The 23,270-nt window shown below is 45.1% G+C and overlaps 1 protein-coding gene and 1 pseudogene across 1 annotated transcript in view; both read right to left on the bottom strand.

Annotated features, from left to right (window-relative positions):
* Positions 1–23,270, bottom strand: part of LOC124280755 (alpha-L-fucosidase-like) — a 116,857-nt gene that overhangs the window by 8,467 nt on the left and 85,120 nt on the right. The window lies entirely within an intron of this gene.
* On the bottom strand, positions 1,249–21,475 carry LOC124280754 (annotated as a pseudogene).

Genomic DNA, 23,270 nt, shown 5'->3' with positions numbered 1-23,270 from the left:
TTCTCGGTGTTTGAGGGTGAGATGTGTGACAGATCGCGGTGTCACCCTACACCTTGCTGATGGTGCAACCTCTTTGAGTATGTCTGCAAGGTATTTGAGGGTGAGATGTGGGGGGCGTGGGGGTGAACTGTCTAAAGTGCCAGGCTAGTGATCCAGTGAGCTTGAGGTGGTGGGATCGAACCCACCTGTGACCGGGTGTAAAATCCTTGGAGCCAACTTTGTGTGCAGACTCCTTCAGTGTTGTCACAACCCCTAGTGTACAGTACGCAACCCTGTGCACTTAAAAGAACCCACGAATCCATTGGTATATGACCAGATGGTGGCCACGTGAATACATGCAAACACCTAGTTGCGGGTACAGCAACGTGCAGTAAACTTGGACAAAGTACTGTGACTATGTGTCCCAGTCCACCCAACTGTGAATGGGTACCTCGTAAGGATGAGAAAGCCACACTAACTCAGTGCCCCTAGTGGCTGCAAGAGTTGTATGCTCCCCAGGGAGTTGAGATTGCTAATATGACGTGCCGTTGAGATTGACATCCAATGATCGAGGGAAAAACAAAGCGCCTTTGAACAGCTGAGCTGGATATCGGCACTATACAATTGTATGTATGTATGTATGTATGTATATGTGTGTGTGTGCGTGCACATGCACGCGATGCAAAAGATTTTAGTAGCCCACACCTGGGTAACATCTTCGAATATATCTGCTAGATGTCCAATAATGAGGTATAGCAGTTCGCAGTGTCATTACACACATTGCTGAAATGGTTAGCCTCTCTCTTTATGTCTGCAAGGTATCTGACCCTGGATCAGAATGTTTGTAGTTAATTTTATTTCTCCCTCACATATGTGTCTCAATACAGTAAAGATTCATCATTTTCATCATGCATAGTTGCATAAATCATTGAGTTATAGTGATGCAATTTAAAGGGAGATAACCCTTACTCTTACAACACATGTTTTGTCAGGTTTCTTAAGATTTATTAGATGTACTAAGTTGGACAAAAAAACAAGCAAGAAAATATTGGTTATAATGTTCATATATGCAGTCAAAGCAGCATTCATTTTATTCAGAACTTTCATTTGTAGCTCATAAATTTAAGTTGAAGAGCAAAAATGTCTATCTGGACCATCCCATTATCAGCCATTTAATTTATTATTAGCTGGTCATAATTAATTGTCAACAAATTATGTTGTTGAAAAGGTCAACTATTCAAATGTCAACAAAGTATATCATTGTGATTTGTCAACCATTTATGTCATTGTGAAGACCCATGCCCACTGACATGGCATCTGGTTGACAGGGATGGGAGGGATTGTGATGCTGATTCCTTTGGGTGAAGCATTCTGCCAGGAGAAGGAGCCTTCAGTGTAGCCAAGGAGGCTGACTTTCATTCCAGTTTTTGGCAAAGCTGATCCAAGGATGAGTTGACCTGGTTGTGGCCAGTTGAGGACAATGGCGTACACTGTGCCTTCTCTCTGTGTGTACCTGACAAGATAGGAATTTGATGTATGTCTCAATACAGAAAACAATAAGAGCATTTATAAACACAACATATGTTATGTTATATTTCTTGGAGATCCAGTGGTCGATAGCAGACAATGGTAAAGTAACTGGGCGGTTACTATTTCTTCCTTCCTGAATGAGATTAGATAATGTTAAATCTTTTGGATTCAAATTGTGGAAAACTCCCAAAACTCCTGGTGTGACTGTGTCATTCTGGGCCACCCAAGGTGTGGAATATATAAAGTACCTACCAAACTCCTGGTGTGACTGTGTCATTCTGGGCCACCCAAGGTTTGGAGGAGTAGATGGCCTCCCCATTCACCTTCAGCCAGTCTCCCATCTGACGCAGTCTCTCCTCAAAGATTGGACTAATCATGCCATATTTGGTTGGACTGACATTGATTGCCAGGTTCCCTCCACAGCTGAAATGATAAATATCAACCTTGAAAATATTAGCTTGAGATTTTTATGATTGTTATGTTGCTTACATTTATTTTGGGCACCGAGGGCCTTTCAGAATAAATGTCTATGATTGGATCTCTCTGATCCTCCAGAACTATTAAGAAAAACTGTCCCAAATTCACTGACTGGTTGATATATGCTTAGTAAGTGCACACCTGACAACTTCAACAAGCGTATGTTATAATCTCCTCCATTGTCAGAAAGTCATCCAGGACAGCCTCTCGGCCGGAATCCCCATGATCTCTTGTCAATTGTCAATCCACCCTCCCACTTCCTTGGCTGAAGTACTCCTTTAACAGGTAAAAGAATCATATGTATTGTCACAACGTTATTGTCCATGCATGTAGTCATGATTACAACTATACTTGATGATCGGTGAGGGGTGGTTGGGTAGCCTAGTTGTTAAAGCATTCGCTCATCATGCCAAAGACCCGGGTTTGATTCCCCACATGGGTACGATGGTGTCTCCCACCTTGATATTGCTGGAATATTGCTAAAATGTGGCGTATAACCATACTCACTCACTAATAATCAGTGAAGAGACATATTACTGAATTTAAAGTGTTTTCATAAGTTAAGTTTAGATTTTGTTAAGTGTATTCATCCATAATCACAGTAGTATAGGGAATGGGGGTTTTGGACCAGTTCCAACAAAAGCCTCTGCAAAGCCTTATTCCCCAAATAAGGCTTTGGTCGGACCCTTAGCTCTTGCTACCATTACCCCTACTGCTTTCCCAGCCTATAAAAATTTCAAGCGAAAAAGTAGGAAAATGTCCCCGACAGCCACAATTCCCAAAGGGAGAAATAGAAATGTATTGCGCTTCCTCCCTTGGGAATTGTGCCGGCTGCCTTTCTCTCACATCACACAAAGTTGCAGAGACAACGGCGGGATACGAACCCACATGCACAGCTTGCGCAGACTATACATAATGGGCCGCACCACTCAACCGACTGAGCTACCGCGGACTTAGCTGAAGTAGGTCAGTTTAACGGGTAGATCATGCGCACCCATGCATCACTTGACACGTTGTCTGGAATCAATAATTCCTGTCTGCCTGGCCCATCCCTCAAGTAGTACAAGGTAGGTTCGTCTGATTTCATTTTCATTTTATCTATGTTGTATAGCTCTACATGCTGCTATGTCACGTTGGCCTCGATGAAACAGTTTAATGTGAATCGCCTATGATCTCTTTGGTGTTCGTTATAAAAGCTTGCCAGGCTTTTTGTATCCCCTGTTCTATATACTTTTTTTTCTCATCCTCGCTGATAGCAGACTTACGAGACTTGGATCGAATCTCTTGTTTCATTTTGTCATATTTTGTGAGTTCAGAGAGGATTGAACGAAACTCCTCCTCCGAGATCTTACTGTCAGTGAGTGCTGTGGAAATACGGCTCACTCACCGTGTTCAGCTTTGCTTCAGCCAGAACCCTGATTTCAAATCGTGTTTCAATGCTTTCTGACGATGCAGTCTGCGGGATACAAGCTTAAGTCCCAACCCCAACACCCCTGTCACCCCAGCTGTTATTTGAGCCCCATCACTATAGGTGCGACCCGCGATGGTAGCTAACAACCCAACACCTGCCACCCCTAGGCCCATGCTGGCTGCCATAAGGGTAGTATCGGTCCGTCCACGGCATTGAAAGCTCTATGGTACTTCTTATATAGTGCTTTCCGCTATCGGCGGTCTTGTTCTAGTTGGCGTTTTACATCACATAACTGTCTCAAAGCGGAACCGTCTACGGTTTCAGGGTCTTAAGCTACTTCATCTATGCCTGGGTACAGCCCATCCTATAATATATATTACAAAATATTTTTAATTGGGTTTCAGTTAACAGCCGATCAATGTACTTGATGCTTATAAGGTATAAATCCTCAGGTAGGGAAATAGTGGATAATTTAATAGGTAACTCTGCATCCACACGAACCCCATAGGAGGGTTTATTGAGGAGGTTATAGAACCCGTTGAGGGGTCCGTTTGTATGATGATACGGTAACGTCGATCATTGAACTGAGAACTCCAGTGTACTGTCACCCCAGGTAAAAGTTTGTGTTTTCCACTAAGACGGTCCAGGGGATAGACTTCTATGATGAGTGTGGAGCCTGGTATCATAGCTGGAACCTTTATGGTCCCGTTGCATTCATACCTTAACTTACCTTTTTTTGAGTGCCCCTAACATACGGGTAAAGGCGAGTTTAGTCAATACTTGTATCACGCGGTCGGGATGAAACACGCGAAGTGCGATGCAGCTATTCTTAATCTCGGAGATCTCGGCAGTATTATTTTGTTTCAGGGAGATATAAGGTGAGGTGATGGTTAAGTTAACTAACCATTCAGGCTCTTTAAAATCTGATAACGACACCCGCCTATACACGTTGTCTTTCAAGTGTAGGATGTACAAGGTGTCTTCCTCACCAGGCTGATCGAATCCCTCCGTGTCCCCTAAATCGCTAAACGTAGCATTGGGGTGAAACCAAGACATTGCTATAATACTATTACGATATTATTTCCAACTGGTTTTCTGATAATAGTTCAGGGGTGCACTTCACCCCCATGAAGTGTATGTTGTCGAGTAGGAAGATCTTGGTTAGTGATATAATGTCTTCCACGACCACGGTGACACCCTGCAGACTGGTTTTGGAGTCGACACCCACCCTGCGTAAGCGTTGCCAAGCGTGATACTGTTGTTGTTTCCCCACCTCAGTTTGACCCCTTCACGATTTCGACATCATCCTGCGAAGTTCCCCTAGGTAGACTTGGATGACCAGTGTTGAGTTAAGCCGGTAGACTCTCCAGGATGGTGACCAGGCCTTCAATTCAGACACCAACTGCAATACCACGTTTTGCATCCGGGTTTACCGATAGCATGTGGGCTGCCATACTGGCGAGTGGGCTGATGACTATGCTACATCTCTGAGTCGGGCGTAAGCTACGAGCAGGGTTCCGTTGTTCCGCGACTTTGTTTAGGTGGTTGTCTTTGTTATCCGTGAACGCGTAGGGGGCCGAGCCTAATATTGAGAAACCAGTCGACTTTATCGGGTAATAACACCCACTTGTCATCATCGGTGAAGGCGAGTGTATATGGCTTATTTTTGGTGATGACCGTCCGTTGCTCTCAACATCTTCTAAGTCGAACAGTTTGCCTCGAGCGATGGGTATATCATCCATTTATCATCACCGGTCGCGGACTAGGGTGTACCGTGTGTTGACAACCGCTCTTGAGGTATCTACTATATCACTTAGGTTGCTAGTACCACCATTGGAGGGACTTCAGCGTTTGTAAATACTGTTTTAAGCTGCAAGGCGTTCAATTTACCATCTACTCGATTAGTCGTCGAATCCAGCGTGTCCCGAGTCGGGAGATCCCCACATTGATGCATTTTTCAACTTCATTCCGGGGCCTTGTCGGCTGGTCATTTTATGTGCAGCGTTATGCTGAGGTACCCTATATTCACGCGAGATTATGATTTATATCTAACACCGATATTATCAGCTCAGGGATGTTGCCCTGGGTTAACCTCTTATACTGCGGCGGTGAAAGCGACTTCGGTTCTGCCGTCGTTGTATTTCTCCGTTTTCACGATGTACGGCTCTCAGTATAGTGGAAGGGTGACCCCTTGAATGTTGTCCGTTGTGCTAACCTGGCTGAGATGAATGCACAGCTCTACGATCACGGTACTAGGTGGGGGTAACTTAGTGCCTGTGGCGGTAGTCGTTGGTTTTATCTCGTCAGGCTGTATACAGAGTGTCCTCGCCAGTGGTTGACCGAGCCTCAAGGAGTTTCTTCCGTTGTTGATTAACACCACTGTACCGTTTGAGTGGTTCATCTTGAGTTCGGCTCCCAGGGGTTTGAAGACCTGGAAGTAAACTTAGAGAGCACACGCTGTAGTAACCGTCAATTATCTTGTTGCTAAGCGCCACCTACGAACAGTTTATTGTTGCTAAGCGTTGATGTTAGTCCATCGTGGTAGGTAGGTGATATCGCACAGTCGCGACTTGAGTTGACCCGGCGTGTTATCGATCGGCGTCGTCAGCTGAGCGGCCTCGCGCTCGTTATTCCTGGAAGTGTTATGTACATGTTAGAGTATATAAACTCATTATATAATAGTTTTAAAATGTACTCCCCTGGTGTGTTTTACCCTAAACTGAGCGTAGATTTCCCCACATGAAGATCGTAATTGGCTGCGGATTGTATTTCGACACCCAGTTCATAGATGTGTTTGATAAGTATAAGTTTTTACGGTGACTAACGCTAAGGTAGTTCAGCTTGGTTCAACAACCCGATGCAGTTCTGGCAGAATCAACTCAACTTAGCCGTGTGGTTGCGCTACAGCGGGGTGTGGTGTGACATTGACCGACACTTTCGGCGTGGCCAGCCGAGTCAGTCTGTGTTCACGTTTCCGTGTACTACCAGGTCAGGCGTATCCTCAAAGAGATCAGCCCGCTCCCACAGGAAAAGCGTGGAATGCAGTAAACAACCAGTGCGATAGGCGGGCCTCTGAGCGATATTTGCAGCGAATTGAACTAAACCGCGAAGCGGATTGGCGTTTGCGGGACCGAACCACGGGTTGGGTATCCCCATCGTTCACAACATGCCCCTCGTGGAAGCCAGCGAGAAGTTGAAGGAATGGGGATACAAGTCATATCATATCACAATAGCGAGTGGGATGACCGTTACATGGCTTTCGATGACAGCAAGGATTACAGAGTCTGGAGGTTTGAGCAGGGGCAGCGGATGACTGGAAAAAGTTTATGCTGGACCGTCGAGAGGGTTCACTTTCGTGCGGGGGTAATCAGGTTGAGCGATTCGATTGAGCGATGCGATGGTGTGAAGCTGTTGGAGTGCGCGAACACAAAGCGCATTCAATATCTAGGTAAGGGGACTGCTACGGCGGCTCAGAAACAGTTAGTTGTCAGCGTTGAGGATGCTATTAATGCTCCAGTTGATCTCCCGAGTGCCATCAAGCGCTACCAAGGCGTGTTGGAATATGCCAGGTCGAAAGTCGACTTCGTGTTCGGCGATGGGACTGTACATGGCTCCGGCGATATGCAACTGAGAGTAAAAAGTGGTGGGCTACAACAACGAAATAGTCATAGCCCGGCGGGTCAAAGTTGGGCGTCAACCTCGATGTCAACGTCCCCGTCCCACCACCCGACCGGTGAAAGCGGGTATAGTAAGCGCCACCCGAAGCCTAGGGTTCAACACACACACCTACAGCCCCAGTCTGCAGCCTCCAATCAGCAGCACATCGATCGTAAAACAGCCCTGGTGGTTGGTGGGGTAGTTTTGGGGCTCATTTGGTTAAAAATTCCTTAGCCGCTACGTACACCAGACCCGCCACGGCGACGATGGCTGCCCACAGGTTTTGACTAAGCCACGTGACAGTTTTAGCCAGAACGCTCAGCAACCACGAGACGATGCTACCCAGGATGCCGGGTAGGGCTTCGGCGGCCTTACCAGCCAGTTTAGCCAGGGCTTCCCCTAGTTTTTTTACCCAGTCTCTGACACCCCCACCACTTGGTGCAGGCATGGGGGTACCCCCTGTCAGTGACACCACCAGGGTTGATATGATGAAGCCCAGTGCAGTCAGAATGCTGGCGATGGTGATCCCTTGCTCCCGGAACAGGGTCCGAATCCTGTCAGCTAGCGTGGTGTCTTCATTTAGAACTCGATCGATGGTTTCCCGTACTCGACTGATCTGCGATCGGAGGGCTTCCCGGTTTGAGGAAGCGGATTCCAACTGAGTCCGTCTCTCGTCTTCCAAGTTTTTTATTCTCTCCTCGATACGGCGTTTCATATCATCGTCTTCAGTTTCGGTGAGTTTTATTTTCCATGGCGATGCGCTCATCGACTTCGTTCAGTTTCCCCATGTTGTTAGAGTTCTCCGCGTACATGTTTCAAGGCTTCGTCTAGGCCTGCGCCCAGTTCCCTCAGGGGAAATTCAAGCCCGGCAAGGGTTTGTCATGAATGCGTAGCCAATATTTTTTCGATACTGTCCGATGTTTCTTTAGCATCCCAGTATTGGCCCTGGCTACTTGCAGATCTTGGGCGACCTTGGGGAGCTTGGAGCCGTCGCCACCGTAATCTATGAAGCCTAGTTCCCCGCAGACAGTTGACTCCACCAGAGCTGACTTGTGAGTGTTGACAAAGCATATGGTTTCCGTCTTTTTATGATATCAGCCCGCGGGTAAGCCTTCAATGCATGGCGTGCCCTTCTTATCGACCATAAACTTGGAATAGTCCCTCCCCAGCGGCTTGATGTTGTCTTTATTTTCAACTTTCGTCGTAATAATCATCGGCGGCCGACTGTACAAGTTCAGTACTTAAGGGGTAGTGAATGAGGTCTCCTGCTCATCGAATGCCTGGGCATTATCATCCCACATATCATCCATAGGGATATACTTCGGCCATTATTTAGTATTAAAACTTATATATTTCATTTATATAACAATGTCACGGTAGAAAACTAGATCCTTTCAGAAGATCGAGAGAGCCACTAGGTGTCAAAGCCGTCGTCAGTCGGTGACCATCACCAACAATCCCAGCAAGATAGACCAGAATCAAGCGCTGCTGGTTAGATTTCAAACCTTGGCGAATGACCTCATTGTACCAGGCACTGTTAGACTGGCGTTCAACCTCACGTTGACCTCCGGCAGCGACAAGCGCCGAGCTAGTGCGGAGCGTGGGTCGAGCCATCATCAAGAAAACCACCATCAAGATCACGGTAGCGAGGTGTTGAGCATCGACGCGACAGCGGCGTGTTTCACTGCTACAGGGACCTCTGGAAGCGAGGAGAGAAGCAGCGTCAATGGCGTGTACCAGGGCATCAACAAATCAACCAGGTCGCGCGTGGGTATGCCTTCACGGCAGACCAGTTATCTAAGATCACGGACGGTGAAAAGGCCATCGCTCAAGCGTCACGGGGAACAGGTTCTGCGTGCGCTTCGACTTCGAGTTGCTCTCCACGGAACACGCCCGTTTTACCAGGCAGCTGGGTGATAGGCTTGAATACGAGCTCACGTTTAACGACTACAGCAAAGTAGTGCGTACGCCGAACGGCGATGAGGCCAGTTCGACCATAGACAACATCTCTCTGGAGTTCGACATGGTCACTAACCCGGAGCTAGCCAGGCAGGTTCGAAATCAGTACTCGGGGAATGTGGCCATCCTGTACGATCGCATACTGAGGCATAGATCCATCGTGCGGGATAAGAGCGACACTGTGTGGAATATCAACCTGAACGTGCCAGCGCGATCGATGAAAGGCATCCTGGTCGTCCCCGTGGAGGATTACGAGCCGTTCCGGAGGGACAGCGAGAAGTTTTTCAACCCCGAGATTGAAAAGGTGGAAGTGACCATCGAGGGCGTGCCCAACCAGCTGTTCAGTCATGGTATGAGGGCATACCAGCAGTGGGATGAGATAAAAAAGCTGCCGAGCAAACATCCAGACCTGGACCTATCATCCGTGCAAATCGGTGAATACTTAACCAACAAGTACACGCTGTGGTTGGACATGCGATCCACGGATGACGATAAACTACACGGTAGCAGGCGCCGTATAGACAACGGTAGTGAGGGGATTACTATCCAGATTACCAAGAAGGCTCAACCCGCTGGCAAGTTGAAATTATATCTGTACGTAATTATGGACGCGCAACTTAATATAGACAATGGGAGATTCGTGCAAGCCATCTACTGATTTGCCTGCCGGCGGCATTGGTTTACCACGCGACCCACACTGCGCCATAGTGTGCGGGCAGACTGGCTGTGGGAAGACCGTTTTCGTGTTGGATATGTTGGAAGGGTACTACAGGGATGTGTTCGACCACATCGTTATCATGTGCCCTACTCTGAGCATGAATAAAGCGTTACCGCGGAAAGACCTTGGGTGATGCCGGACCGGGCGTACACAGAGTCGACCGGGGCCACGTCTACAGGACTGGTTGAAAGCTTACCATATGAAATTTAAAGAGTCGTCGGCGCTGTTCATACTGGGCGACTGCAGCGCTAATCGTGAGATAACAAAAAGAGGGACATGCTATCGTACCTGGCCTTCTCCGGCCGACACGCCAAATCACAGCGTCTGGGTGCTAACACAGAAGTTCAACTTCGGTGTTGAAAGACCTAAGGAGCAGACGCGATGGGTGGCCTTATTTCACTGCAAGGACAGGGATTACGTTCGAGGAGTGTTTGAGAGAGAACGATGTGATGAGCAAATTAGAACGGGAACGGGTGAAGAAACAGCTCGCTGAAACTAAACACGCTAAGCTCGTGCTCAAGACTGACCAACCCGTGGCTTATAGGGTGTTTTAGCTAAGCAATGCTAAGCAAATGCTAAGCAAAGCTAAGCAAATGCTAAGCATTTAGTTATAGCTATGGTATTTGAAGTGTTAGATAGGTGTGCAACTTAACCTTCATTTCTCTGTGTTTTGCCTGCATAGGGTATTATATTGTTAAAACTAAAACTTACTTATCACATTATAGGATGGAGTGTGAGGAATTGCTCGAACAATTGTTGGTACCCCAATCACCACAGGTGGACGATGATAAGCGAGAGAAACTGGTGGCGTTGGCTGTTGGGGGCAAAGCCAAACATTACTTTGGGGAGTACACTCCGGATAAAATTCACAAAATGTCAGCTGAAGAAATCGATAAACTGTAATACTAAATCTGAGGCTAGACTAGGTTCAGTAATGACAAAAACAATAGGATCGGCTATGACTCAGATATACACTGGTATTGCGTCGTACTTCCTTCCCATCCCCCCGGAGCGCCGACTTTACTTGTGGGAAGACCTTGAGAAAGACCCTTTTATCGAACAGGCCTTGAGCTCTATTAGCTGCGATCTGTACCACAAATACGGTATGTTGTTAGCCCGGTGACGGCGGCAATTATCACGGCAAAGCATTGTCAATTTGAGAGGAAAAATAATAATAATAGTATAGATGGATGCTGCACAGACCCAGACCCCTTCAGAGGAGACGGTGAACCCTCGAGCAGACCCCACCCCAACAACTGGAGGTGGAACCCCAACCCCCTACAGTCACCAGGCAGAAGAATCCTAAGAGAGTAGCTGCCGGTAAAAAACGGTGGTGTAACCAACATAAAATTATTAAGGTGACCCACCCGTCTCGATTATTGTTGGTTGTATGCGCAACTGCTGCCGTGACTATCTCGTGGTTATATACACGGCGCAGGAATCCCAGGGAGCTCCCCGAATTAAAGGTCAACCCGCATATCATGCAATAAAATATATATTTTTATATCATATACATAATGTCTGAGGGGAAAAGCGTTAAGTCAGCGGCGCATACCACGCCACCGTGGTCGCCAGTCTAGCCCGTGGGATGCGGCTCGGTTGACCAAAATGGTGCTTAAACAACCGACTATCAAGCTAGATTTCAACCTGCAGGATATGGGTATGCTAATAATGAACCTTGGTATGGCGATGGCCACAAAAGACATCCTAGTAAAACAAGGGATAATACCTGAAGATATTATGAAATAAATATAGGATGGCCACGATAGCTATGATGGTCGGTGGTGCATTAGTGAATGCCCTGGCATTTTCGGAGTAAATTTCCTCTTTTGAAACTACGAGAGTCACACGCGGCTGAAATACAGGCAGAGAGAAAGCGTACGACCTCGCTATTGAAAAATTACAGACAGCACAATCCGAAAGTACGCCTAAAAACGCCTCCAGAGGATCGATTACATTAACGAACAAATCAGGCGTGAAAACCATGCCGTTCAAACATTCCACGATGTCGGCGACGCTGGCGAGAGAATACTTCTTATTAACTGGTAAACGATTGGAGCCACTCGATAAACCCACACTCTCAGTACTACACACCATCCAAGGGACAAATGGACCGTGAACTGGCCTTCATAGCTGGGTATAGCGGCGACATGCGTTGGTTCTTGAAACAATTAGACTAAGTACTCATATAAGTATGCTAAACATGAGACCTGCTCCATACCGATCGCGGATACATACTTATGGGGAAGACAGAACCCTGTGGTAAGAAATGTAGGACAGAGGGTACTGTTGGTTCCACATGGGAAGCCCTAACTACGGCGTGTTCTGTGTGTGGCATAGGTGTGAAAGGACACTACTGCTTATGTAAAGCTCACGGGCGAGCGTAGTCAGACATCACCTCATCTCTGAGAACAAAAGGCCTACATAAAGAACATGGCTTCTTCTCAAGATAGAGCCCAATTAGAGATTATACACACCTTCAGGTATAGCTATGTTTGTGGAAATTGAGCCCAGGGAAGGTTGCCTGAGAAGCTGGCAGATGGATGTGGGGAAAGTATAGATATCAGTGTCCTCAAACCCATGATTGTTAGTGAACTATATAAGGGGTGCTCGTTTACAATCATGGTAAAAGTAGGGTTTGATGTGCCATGGGCTGGGCACACTTGGAATTACTTTGATGGGGGCGAGTAGATGTGCATGGGGATATAGATATACTTGTTGACGACTTCGTTGCAAGTAATACAAAACACCCTACTATGCTGCGCATGTTCCGGTGGGTCGAGGGAATGTCGATAAAGTGTATCTAGATTTTTTTACCTTTACGGGCGCCCAATTAGACATTGATCTTCATAGGTGTGTAATGCGCAACTATGACTACAGTTGGTGAACTTGCCGGTTAAGCCAGGCAGAGGGGTGTAATTGGGTATTCTCGAATGCCCAAACCAGCATTGTTGAAATTACTAGGTTTAGAAGCCCTCTCACGGTAAAACAATTAAAAGCTCAAGCAAAACAGCTTGGGCTCAAGGGTTATTCAAACCTGGGGAGAGCGGGTTAAACGCATTGTTATCACATGCCCCATTACCTACTGTAAAACAATTGAAAGCTGAAGTTAAGTGATTTGGGGTTAGGTGGGTATTCCCGTATGTATAAACCACAGCTTGTAGAACTGTTACGGCAGAATAGAGCTATCGACCTACAGTTCGTGCTTACTGAGCTGTAGGTAACTATTTGAGAGGTTGGCGCATGCATGTTAATAGGAACATAGACATTACAGATATTAAGCCACTGATAGCTGATAAAATAAATCAGGAACTAGACAGTCTGGGAAGTATCAAGTTTCAGATCACATTTAAAATGTCGCCGATAAGCAGGTAGGGAATGGGGCCACTGAATACGTTCAGCCTTACTTCAGAGGTAGGCAAGAGGTTGTCACGCATACAGAGACCATTAGCGCGCTCGATCGATACCAGTTTTCAGCAGATCTGAGAGAATACCTAGAACGCTACACACACTTGGGGTCCGGGTGGGCTGTAGATAAAATCGATAATGTCTATCTAGACATAGCTAACTACGTGCCGTTCAGAGGCGGGTCATACCTAGACTTGCCTCCCTACTATAGGAAAAAACATGCCATGGTCAACGTCAAGAATAGAGGAGACGATTGCCTGAGGGTAGCTATCAGGTCAGCCTTGTTTCCAGCTGACACTCATTCAGACAGGCTTTCTAGCTATCCCCAAGATGATGGGCTCAACTGGGATGGTATAGATGAACCCACCCCCATATCCCAGATCACTAAAGTAGAAAAACAGAATAATCTAGCTATAAATGTCTTTGGGCACGTAGGTAACACAACAATAGTGCACAGAGTCAGCCCATCGTTGGGGAAACCCCAACTGGGGGAGCCCCAAGGGGGAAACCCCCCTCGTGTTATCAATATATTCATGATCCAGCGAGGTGACAAGTACCACTACACATGGATAAAACACTTTAGCAGGCTGTTGTATGACCAATCGGCACACAGAGAAAGACCCACTTCTGCGAACGGTGCCTACATGGCTTCACACGAGCTGATTTATTAGAATCCCACGGGAGGATTGCCAAGGTGTGGGGCGAACTGGCTATCTGGTCGACATGCCTAAGGAAGGTGACAATATCCTAAAATTCGGTAACCACAAGAACCAAATGCCTGTGCCTTATGTCATCTACGCCCGACTTTGAAGCCTTAGTTAAACCAGTTGAGGCTGTTGGGGTACCCCAACCACACTCAAAAACACAAGAGCATGAAGCCTGTGGGTTTGGATACATTGTAGTCCGTTGTGACGGGGAAGCGAAAAGATCCGGTAGTGTACAGGGGTCCCGGCGGCTGTTGAAAGATTTCTTAAGTGTTTGCAGGAGGAAGAAAAATTATTAGGAGCGCACTGTATAGAGTTAGCTCCCATGCGTATGACCCAAGGCGACAGGCTAGCTCACACCTGCAGCACTAACTGTCACGTGTGTGACTCACCACTTAACGGTGATTCGGTGAGAGATCGCTGCCACATAACCGGTAAGTATAGAAGCGCCAGCTCTAGCGCGTGTAACCTCAAGCTTAGAATCATCCCCAAGATAATAAACATCCCCGTGGTTTTTCACAACTTGAGAGGGTACGACTCACACTTGATCATGCAGGCCATCGCGAAAATCGATGGTAATATAACGTGCATCCCCAACAACATGGAGAGATACATCTCCTTCAGCTTAAACGGCCTTAGGTTCATAGACTCGTTTCAATTTCTCCAGTCTTCATTAGACAGTCTGGTCAAGGCCAACGATACCTTCCCTATTACCGATCTATACACAGATGCGAAACTAGACCCCTGCTTATGAGGAAGGGTGTGTATCCCTATGAGTACATGGATAGTTGGGCCAAGTTAAGCGAGACCAGACTACCCCCATCAAAGAATTTTACAGCAATCTGACAGACTTCGGCAATATCCCAAGGCGATTACTGCGCGCTATTAGCGTTATGGAATAAACTGGGTTGTAAGAACCTGGGTGACTATCACGATCTGTACTTGAGGACAGATGTACTGCTGTTAGCCGGCGTGTTTGAGGCGTTTAGGCAGACATGTTTCAAGCAGTATAAACTTCGACCCGCGTGGTATTACACCAGCCCAGGTCTGTCGTGGGATGCCTTGCTTAAAAAGACCGGAGTTAAGTTGGAATTGCTTACAGATTACGACATGCACCTATTCATTGAGAAAGGCTTGCGGCGGGATCTGCATGGCAACCAAAGCGATAATACGCAAAGCAAATAATCAATACGTGAAGGGCTACGACCCTAGCAAGCCAACCAATCATATTCTCTACCTCGGCGCCAACAACCTGTACGGCTGGGCCATGAGCCAGTATCTACCCACAGGGGATTCAATGGGCGTCACATGTTGATGTTATGAGCATCGCGCCCGATTCGAACAAAGGTTATATCCTCGAGGTTGACTTGGAATACCCCAAGGCATTACACACATCACACAACAGCTACCCCTGGCCCCTGAACGTTATGAGGGTTAACCCAGACTGGATGTCTGAGTACCAACATAACTTGTTAGGTGGGCGGGTGGCGGACGTTGAAAAACTCGTGCCTAACTTGATGAATAAGACCAAGTACATCGTTCACTATCGCAACCTACAGCTGTACCTGTCGTTGGGTATGAGGCTGACCAAAATACATAGGGTGCTCGTGTTCAACCAGAGCCCATGGATGGAGCCCTACATCAGAATGAACACAGACCTCCGAAAGCTTGCCACCAGTGACTTTGAGAAAATCTCTACAAGCTCATGAACAACTTCGGTGTTCGGTAAGACTATGGAGAACCTGAGGAAGCGCGTGACCGTGAAACTGGTTGGTCGAATGAGGAAGACAAGCTCAGGAGACTGATAGCCAGCCCGCATTCAACCGTAAGCAAAATATTCACCGATGACCTAGTTGCCCTACACATGAAGAAAAGCCACATAAAATTCAACCGGCCTGTTTACGTGGGGATGAGCATCCTCGACTTATCCAAACACCTGATGTCACGACTTTTACTACAACGAGCTCAAGAAACAGTACGACGACAGGTGCGAGAGGTGCTGTACACTGACACGGATTCCCTGCTGATGGAGATTCGAACTGAGGGCGGTAATGCGAGGACATGAAAAAACACCTCGATTTATGCGACACCAGCGACTACCCCAAGGACCATGCCATACACAGCACGGTAAATAAAAGGTCCTAGGCAAGATGAAGGGCGAGTGTGCTGGCACGCCCATAGCCGAGTACATAGGGTTGAGGCCTAAGATGTACTCCATACTGAAAGCCGACAATAGTGAGATACGGAAGGCTAAGGGTGTTAAGAAGTACGTGGTGAAACAACACATCAAACCGCCAGATTCAAAGGAAGCCCTGTTCAAGACCCGTACCTTTAGACATAAAATGAACACACTTAGAAGTGATGGCCATAAGATATCACGGACTGACAATAAACAAAGGCGTCCCTGTCATGCCGATGGATACTAAGCGTTGGATAGCTATTGATGGGATAAACACGCACGCGTACGGGCATGAGAAAATTGAACCAAGAGAGAAAGTTTGAGACTATTTACTATAGCCCGCGTGGGTACTGGAAAGGAGCTAACGCTGTAGATAAGTTAGCTAAAATGGCGCCGAGTACCACCGGAGGAGGCCAAAGCGTGGCGAAAACAAGCACTTTGGCAGATCTATTTGCCGCCACCACGCTATGTGCCTAGAAGGAAGTTTGGTATTAACATACCTAATAGCGTTCACCAGGCAGACCTACTGTTCCTACCCCACGATAAGAGGTATAAGTATGCCTTAACCGTAGTGGACGTAGCCAGTCGCTACAAAGGAAGCCGAGCCCTTGACCACGAAAGATTCGGTCCAGGTAGCCAGAGGATTGAACGCATATACAAACGCGCAGTCCGCTGACGTGGCCAACAGAGCTGCAAGTTGACCCAGGGCGGGGAGTTCATGGGTGCCGTGTCACAACTGCTAGCCAAACACGATACAAAGGTCAGGCGTGTACGGCTGGAGCCCATCGCAGCCAAGCCATAGTTGAGAGATTCAATAGGACTTTGGCTGAGCTTTATTTGGGCATCAGTATGCTAGGGGAGATGGCCACCCGGGAAAACGATCGACTGAATGGGTATCCGCGGCTCCCTAAGGTGGTGTCGGCAATCAACCATGAAGTCACCCGTCTCACCGGCAAGAAACCGGCAGACGCTATAAAATTAAAATCAATAGTGTCAGAGTCGGCGGCTCCATTCGCGTGGGAAGGAGAAGCAGATACCAGATAGGGCCCTAGTGAGGTATCTATACCAGCCTGGGGAACACGAGGGTGATAGCCGTAGTTTGAGCCACCGATCCTATATGGTCAATCAAAACTTACAAACATAGATAAAGTGGACATGAAAGTAGACGAGCCGAACTTGTACTACTTGAGGGATGGGCCAGGCAGAGGATTTGTAAGAGAAGAATTATTGATCGTGCCGATGCGGCACAGTGTTACCTCCTATCAACACGGCATAGCGATGATACAATGGTGCAATCCCAGGATAGACCCGTTAAACCCGAGATACTCCAGTTAAGTCCCGGTAGCTCAATCGGTTGAGTGGTGCGACCCATTATGTATAGTTTGCGCGAAGCTATACATGTGGGTTCGTATCCCGCCGTTGCCTCAGTGGATTCCTTGCAACTTTGTGTGATGTGAGGTGATTCGATAAGGTATCCCGGAGTGGGGCACTCTCATGGTGAGAGAAAGGCAGCCGGCACAATTCCCAAGGGAGGAAGCGCAATACATTTCTATTTCTCCCTTTGGGAATTGTGGCTGTCGGGGACATTTTACTACTTTTTCGCTTGAAATTTTTATAGGCTGGGAAAGCAGTAGGGGTAATGGTAGCAAGAGCTAAGGGTCCGACCAAAGCCTTATTTGGGGAATAAGGCTTTGCAGAGGCTTTTGTTGGAACTGGTCCAAAACCCCCATTCCCTATACTACTATCACAGCGTTGCAAACTCCCGCCTGCCCGACCGTCCGGGGCGGTCTGTTTTGCGACCGGACGGTCAGTTTTAAAAAGTTGCACGCCCGATGGTCTGGCTGTTGAATCAGCGTAATTTTGTAATGTATATAATGACTAAAATCATTTAAAAACGTGTTATTGTGCAGATCGATAATTTCGATGTTATTTTCACATATTGGACCTAATAAATTACGAACATTATCATTTACGAATTCATCAAAAACTAACCACGGAATCTTGATCATGTTTCCGCGGCGTGTATGTATTTACGCATCCATTTTTATCACACTAAGCTACCAAATGTACATGTAGATCTAATGGATTGCGCGATTGGCTGCTATTTTAAGCATTTGACAATCAGAAACGGGCTTTCCCGACCCCACCCGCATGTAACAATGTTTCAAGGAAATCATTAAATAAATTGAATAAACTAATGAATAAAATCAACAATAGCATTCACATAGGCGGATCCAGAGGGGGGGTGCAGGGGTGCGCACCCCCTCTTTTGTGCTGAAAATTTGTTATATGACCATTGAAACTCGGGTGAAAATGAAGTGTGCACCCTTCCTTTTCTCAATAGTGTGCACCCCGCTTTCTCAAAAAGCTGTATCCCCCCTGATTCATAAAAGTTGTCAAACGTACATATAAAACTACTATTTCCATCGTTTTGTGCGATCATGCAATGCGAATCAAGTCACTGACAAGTGACATCTCGCTTCAATCTTCACGCTTGGACACTAAGTTTAATGCGAAAATTTATGCATGAAGCATTTTTGTCACAGGTCATAACCTAGGACGATACGTCCAATAAGTTCCATAATTTACGTATACATAGCGATTTTGTGCTTAATATGTTCAGAATAGCATTATTTTACCCAAAACTTTCGTCTAAATATAAAAGTTTTCGTTTACGAGGACAGTATCCATTGCCGTAATATGATTGGCTGCCTCATGTCACGTGTCTGATTTTGACCAATCACGACTCTTATAGCAGACTGTGGGGAAAAAGCGTCATTAGAAACCAATCTTTATCCAATAAAATCGCTTTTTACAACTGTGAAAATACTCTCAGCAAGGGTATAGTGATATTGTTGATGTTCAGAGCTTTCGAACGATACCCGCCATCAAGATTTCTTAAATAATATGTATGGTCGCCTATTTCCCGATATCAGTGGCTTTTAATAATTTTCTGATTACGTAAAAATGAAAATATAAAAGAAAAAGGCACGGGGATGTTATGACAAGTCACAAATGGAAAAAAAATCGTCATAGTTTTTGCTTCTTTTGTGATATTTCTGGACATTATAAATGCTTGCATTTTCATTAAAAACTCAATTTATTTAAGTTGTAGTTGTATTATTTGAAAAATGTTAGAAAAATAAATTTCATATTTATCAACAGTGGGATTAGATCTTTTAATTTTGCTGTATATCTAGAATCCAAGTTGCAACATTAAATGTCATTAACAATTTAGTTATATGATGCCATTGGGATTTTAAAAATGTCAAAAAGAGCTTTAGGTCAATGGCCTATCGCCAGACACCCACTCAGGACATTTGTCCTACTGATTTTTATAGGCTTCAAAATCACTGTTAATCCTGAAAATTCTGGACTGGTAACTTTCCAGCCGGTCTGGTAACTTTTGAGAGTTACCAGACCAGTTGTCTGGCCGAAATTTTGGGGAGTTTACAACACTGGTAATCACAATGTACATACAGTGATATTTTTTTACTGCATTTTAAGCTTCTTTTTCAGTACACATGAACAATGACAGTTTTCATCTTGTGAAATGTTACCTGGATTGAACCTGTCTGCACATGTCAGGTAGCCCCCATGATGACATGCATCCCCTTTTCCCCATCTGTCATTGACGACAGCCCTATCCTTCACTGGGCTGAGAGAAAGAAACATTCTGGAGATTGATGTTTTAGCCCTTGGACACAAGGACAAGTACATGTTGCTGTGACAGGAAGTGTTGTCTTGAAATCCAGTCATTTGTAATAGCACTTTAGAATACATTGTGCATATTAATAGAAAGAAGTAAATGTGCATCTTATAAAGTAGTGTAAATGTTATGTTGTTGAAAATAAATATATGGTACATTGTATCCCAGCATACAGGCTGTGTACCTGTCATTGTACAGCCAGGCCAGGAACTCCTTGGAACCCCAATAGGTGTCCGGGGCCTCCCAGTCTCCATCAGACCACAACAGGTCGGGCTCATAGGTGTTCACAAGTTCATACAGCTCAGGAATAGTCTTTTGCTGAAATATATTTGATTTTAATGTTTTATGATTTCATATTTTCATGGCTCACCTTGTAATGACAGTACGTTGAATTACAGATAAGCTTAGGTAGAAATAGTGAATAACCCTCAATAATGTATTTAGTTGAGCTGACCTCAGCAAACTTGGTGGTGGAGAAGTTGTTGGCCTTGTCCTGTACATACAGAGGGTGGAACCACTCAAACATAGAGTGGTACAAGCCAAGGTGAATATCTGTCTTTGACTTGAGTGCTCGTGCCATCTCACCTATTGACAACGTTAGATGTTGAAATGAGAGAAATGACAAAAACATACATCTTGGAGTCCAATGCTTTCTTTCCAAATTGATTGAATTGTTTTTATTCTGTTGTACAGAATTTGCCAGAACAGGGAAAGTTTCTTCATACAAAACTAAGTAATTGTATTTTAGAATATTGGTTGAGATCTTATGACTTTTAGAAACCGAAATGAATGAATTGAACAATGAATAAATATTGTCTTGAGATTAAAATCAGTCTTAATGTATAATTACCAACAATATCTCTCTTGGGACCAACCATCATTGAGTTCCAGTTAAAACTGACATTCGTCGCCCAGTTGCAAAACCCTCCATGATGTTTAGTTATAAAGATGGTGTATCTGAAAACAACACGAACTGAGGTTGGCCAGGATCCATGGTTGAAGTTCAAATAGAGGCCACAGTGGAACCATGAAACCCAATGATTGGTTCCATTTACCAACACTGCCAGGCTTGTTTTCACTGGGAATTGTTGGACACCACCAGAAATGGTTTCTCAGAGGTTTGCTATGACACTGTACTTAAGATGCACTCACTCACTCACTCACTCTCTCTCTCACTCACTCACTCACTCACTCACTCACTCACTCACTCACTCACTCACTCACTCACTCACTCACTCACTCACTCACTCACTCACTCACTCACTCACTCACTCACTCACTCACTCACTCACTCACTCACTCAGTGAATGATAAACATCATACTTAGCTCCAGAAGCAGCAAACAATTCAGCCCAAGCTTCAGCATCGTAGAACTCTGCCGTGAAGTCTCTTGCGAAGTCAGCATAGGTGAAGTCAGGTTTATAGTTGTCCTTCATGTACTGCACATACATTGAATTTTTGTCCCCTTGCCATCTTTCCCAAAACCACTCGTTTCCGAAACTTGGTACAGAAAAGACGCCCCATGACACAAAGACTCCAATTTTGGCTTCATCATACCATGCTGGTAATGGCCTGGAATCTAGGGACTCCCATGTGGGGTTGTAGCGAGTCTCAGTCTTCCTTCCTGAACGTCCATCTGCTGTTGTTGTTAAAGCTAGGAATATTAGGACAGTTATCTTTGTGCCCATTCTTGATGAGAGATGTGTGTGTTTATGATCCTGCATCAGTGTTTGATGATATCTTTAAGTGATTCTCTTTATAGCCAAGTTAAGGTCAATAACGGCTGATAACTGATCAGGTGACTCAATGTTCAAGGTAAAAGATAGACTGGCTGATAATGGCTGCACTTGTATGTTTTTCTTTTATGACCTTGGTTATTGCTCAGAAGGTGTAGGACTTATGACGATGAATTTGGCTTGCTTGTCTTTATTGTGAAGCAAGGGCAATTAAAGGTATAAGGGAAATTACATTTTCATAATTGAAATATCTTCTCAAGAAAGCATGAAATCTGCAGAATGGAAATTGCTTCAGCTCACATGTTGAGAGAAGGTCACTGGTAGAAAACATCCTGTCACATTCATTCATTCATATTGTCAGTTTTAGTCCATGTATATTTATTGTAGATCATGGCAATAGTTGCAATATTTAGGAGGCAGATGTAACCAAGCGGTCATAACTGATCAAAAGAACTTAATTGCAAAGTCTATATAACAATGGATCTAAATCTTAGCAAAACAACTATGCATCGATGAAATTGTGTAAAAATCTGTTACTATTAGAACATGCTTTTAAGTTCTACATGAAAGGTAGACCCTTGTAAAAGAAGTGAAATATATTTTTTGAGTTGCTTCCCTTTGTCATGTCAGGATTTCCTGATCTTGATGGTTCCCTATGCATCCCATTAAAGATCACATACACTCTAGGGGGGTACAAATGCATAAATCATTTAATGGCATCGTTATAGATCACTAAAACTACTCATTTTGACCTTTAGTTAACTTAAATCGACCTTTTTTGACAGCACTGCACAATTGTCTCCCGCAAATGAAATTTCAACCAATCAGAGGGGCGCGGTCCGCTACGCAATGTGAGGTATTGATATGAGGGGCACTGTGGGATTCATGTACAGTCCCGGGGGTAAATTATCTTGTTTACAGGTTTGTCTAAACCTGAAATCATGACAATTGTTTTGAAAAATGAAAGCTTTATGTTTTCACAATCTACTGTCATTTAATGTTGTCACCCGCTTTGCCTAGCTTCTGAGTTACAACTTGTTTTCATAGAGGATTCTGTCAAAATCGCTTGCTGTCATAAGAATTACCTGTTGGCTAGGTCTGTCTTTTATTCCCCAATTTACTCGGGGTGTTAAACCATTCATGTCAAGTGATTTCAATATGGTTTATTCAGTGGGTTGGCATTTCGATACAAAGCAGACTCTAACATGTCCGAAAGTAATTCAGACAGTGACAATCTTTCCTTTCAATCTTCAATGAAGAAACAATCGCTAGGCCTTATTTGTTCGAGCCAAACGTTAATGATAGTTAAAATAATGATCAGCCTTGCTCATCACGATCGACTAGTGGTCAAGATAGTGGACGTTAACCACGTGAATGTAGCAAGAAAATTATCACACAATATTGTCACTTTGACCCCCACCTCGCTTCCGTGGAAGAAATCGCTATGTTACAAGTTGTGTCATGCAAAATCCTTTTGGTCAATATTCAAATACATATTTAACTACGAGTTGAAAGTAGTTTTCATTTTCTGACTTGATGAAAACAAACCATAATCTCATTTATTCTCGAACAGACTTTAGCCTGTGACGTACATTTTTTAAAAATGGTGGCATCCTGTCGCAAACGTCTGACAGTCTGAGAATAAATGCTATTTAGGTTTGTTTTCACTGAGTTACAAAATCAAAACTACTTTGTACTGGTAGTAATTATAAAATATGTATTTTTCCTTATCCTGACTCATGCTTAATGCTTGTCTCCTTCCTCTTGCGAATGTTAGTGGAACACTTGTATCTCCTATTGAAG

This window comes from Haliotis rubra, unplaced genomic scaffold, assembly GCF_003918875.1.
Source record: "Haliotis rubra isolate DU_JTF1 unplaced genomic scaffold, ASM391887v1 Scf273, whole genome shotgun sequence".
Lineage (NCBI taxonomy): Eukaryota > Metazoa > Mollusca > Gastropoda > Lepetellida > Haliotidae > Haliotis > Haliotis rubra.
This window is presented reverse-complemented; position numbering and strand designations above follow the sequence as displayed.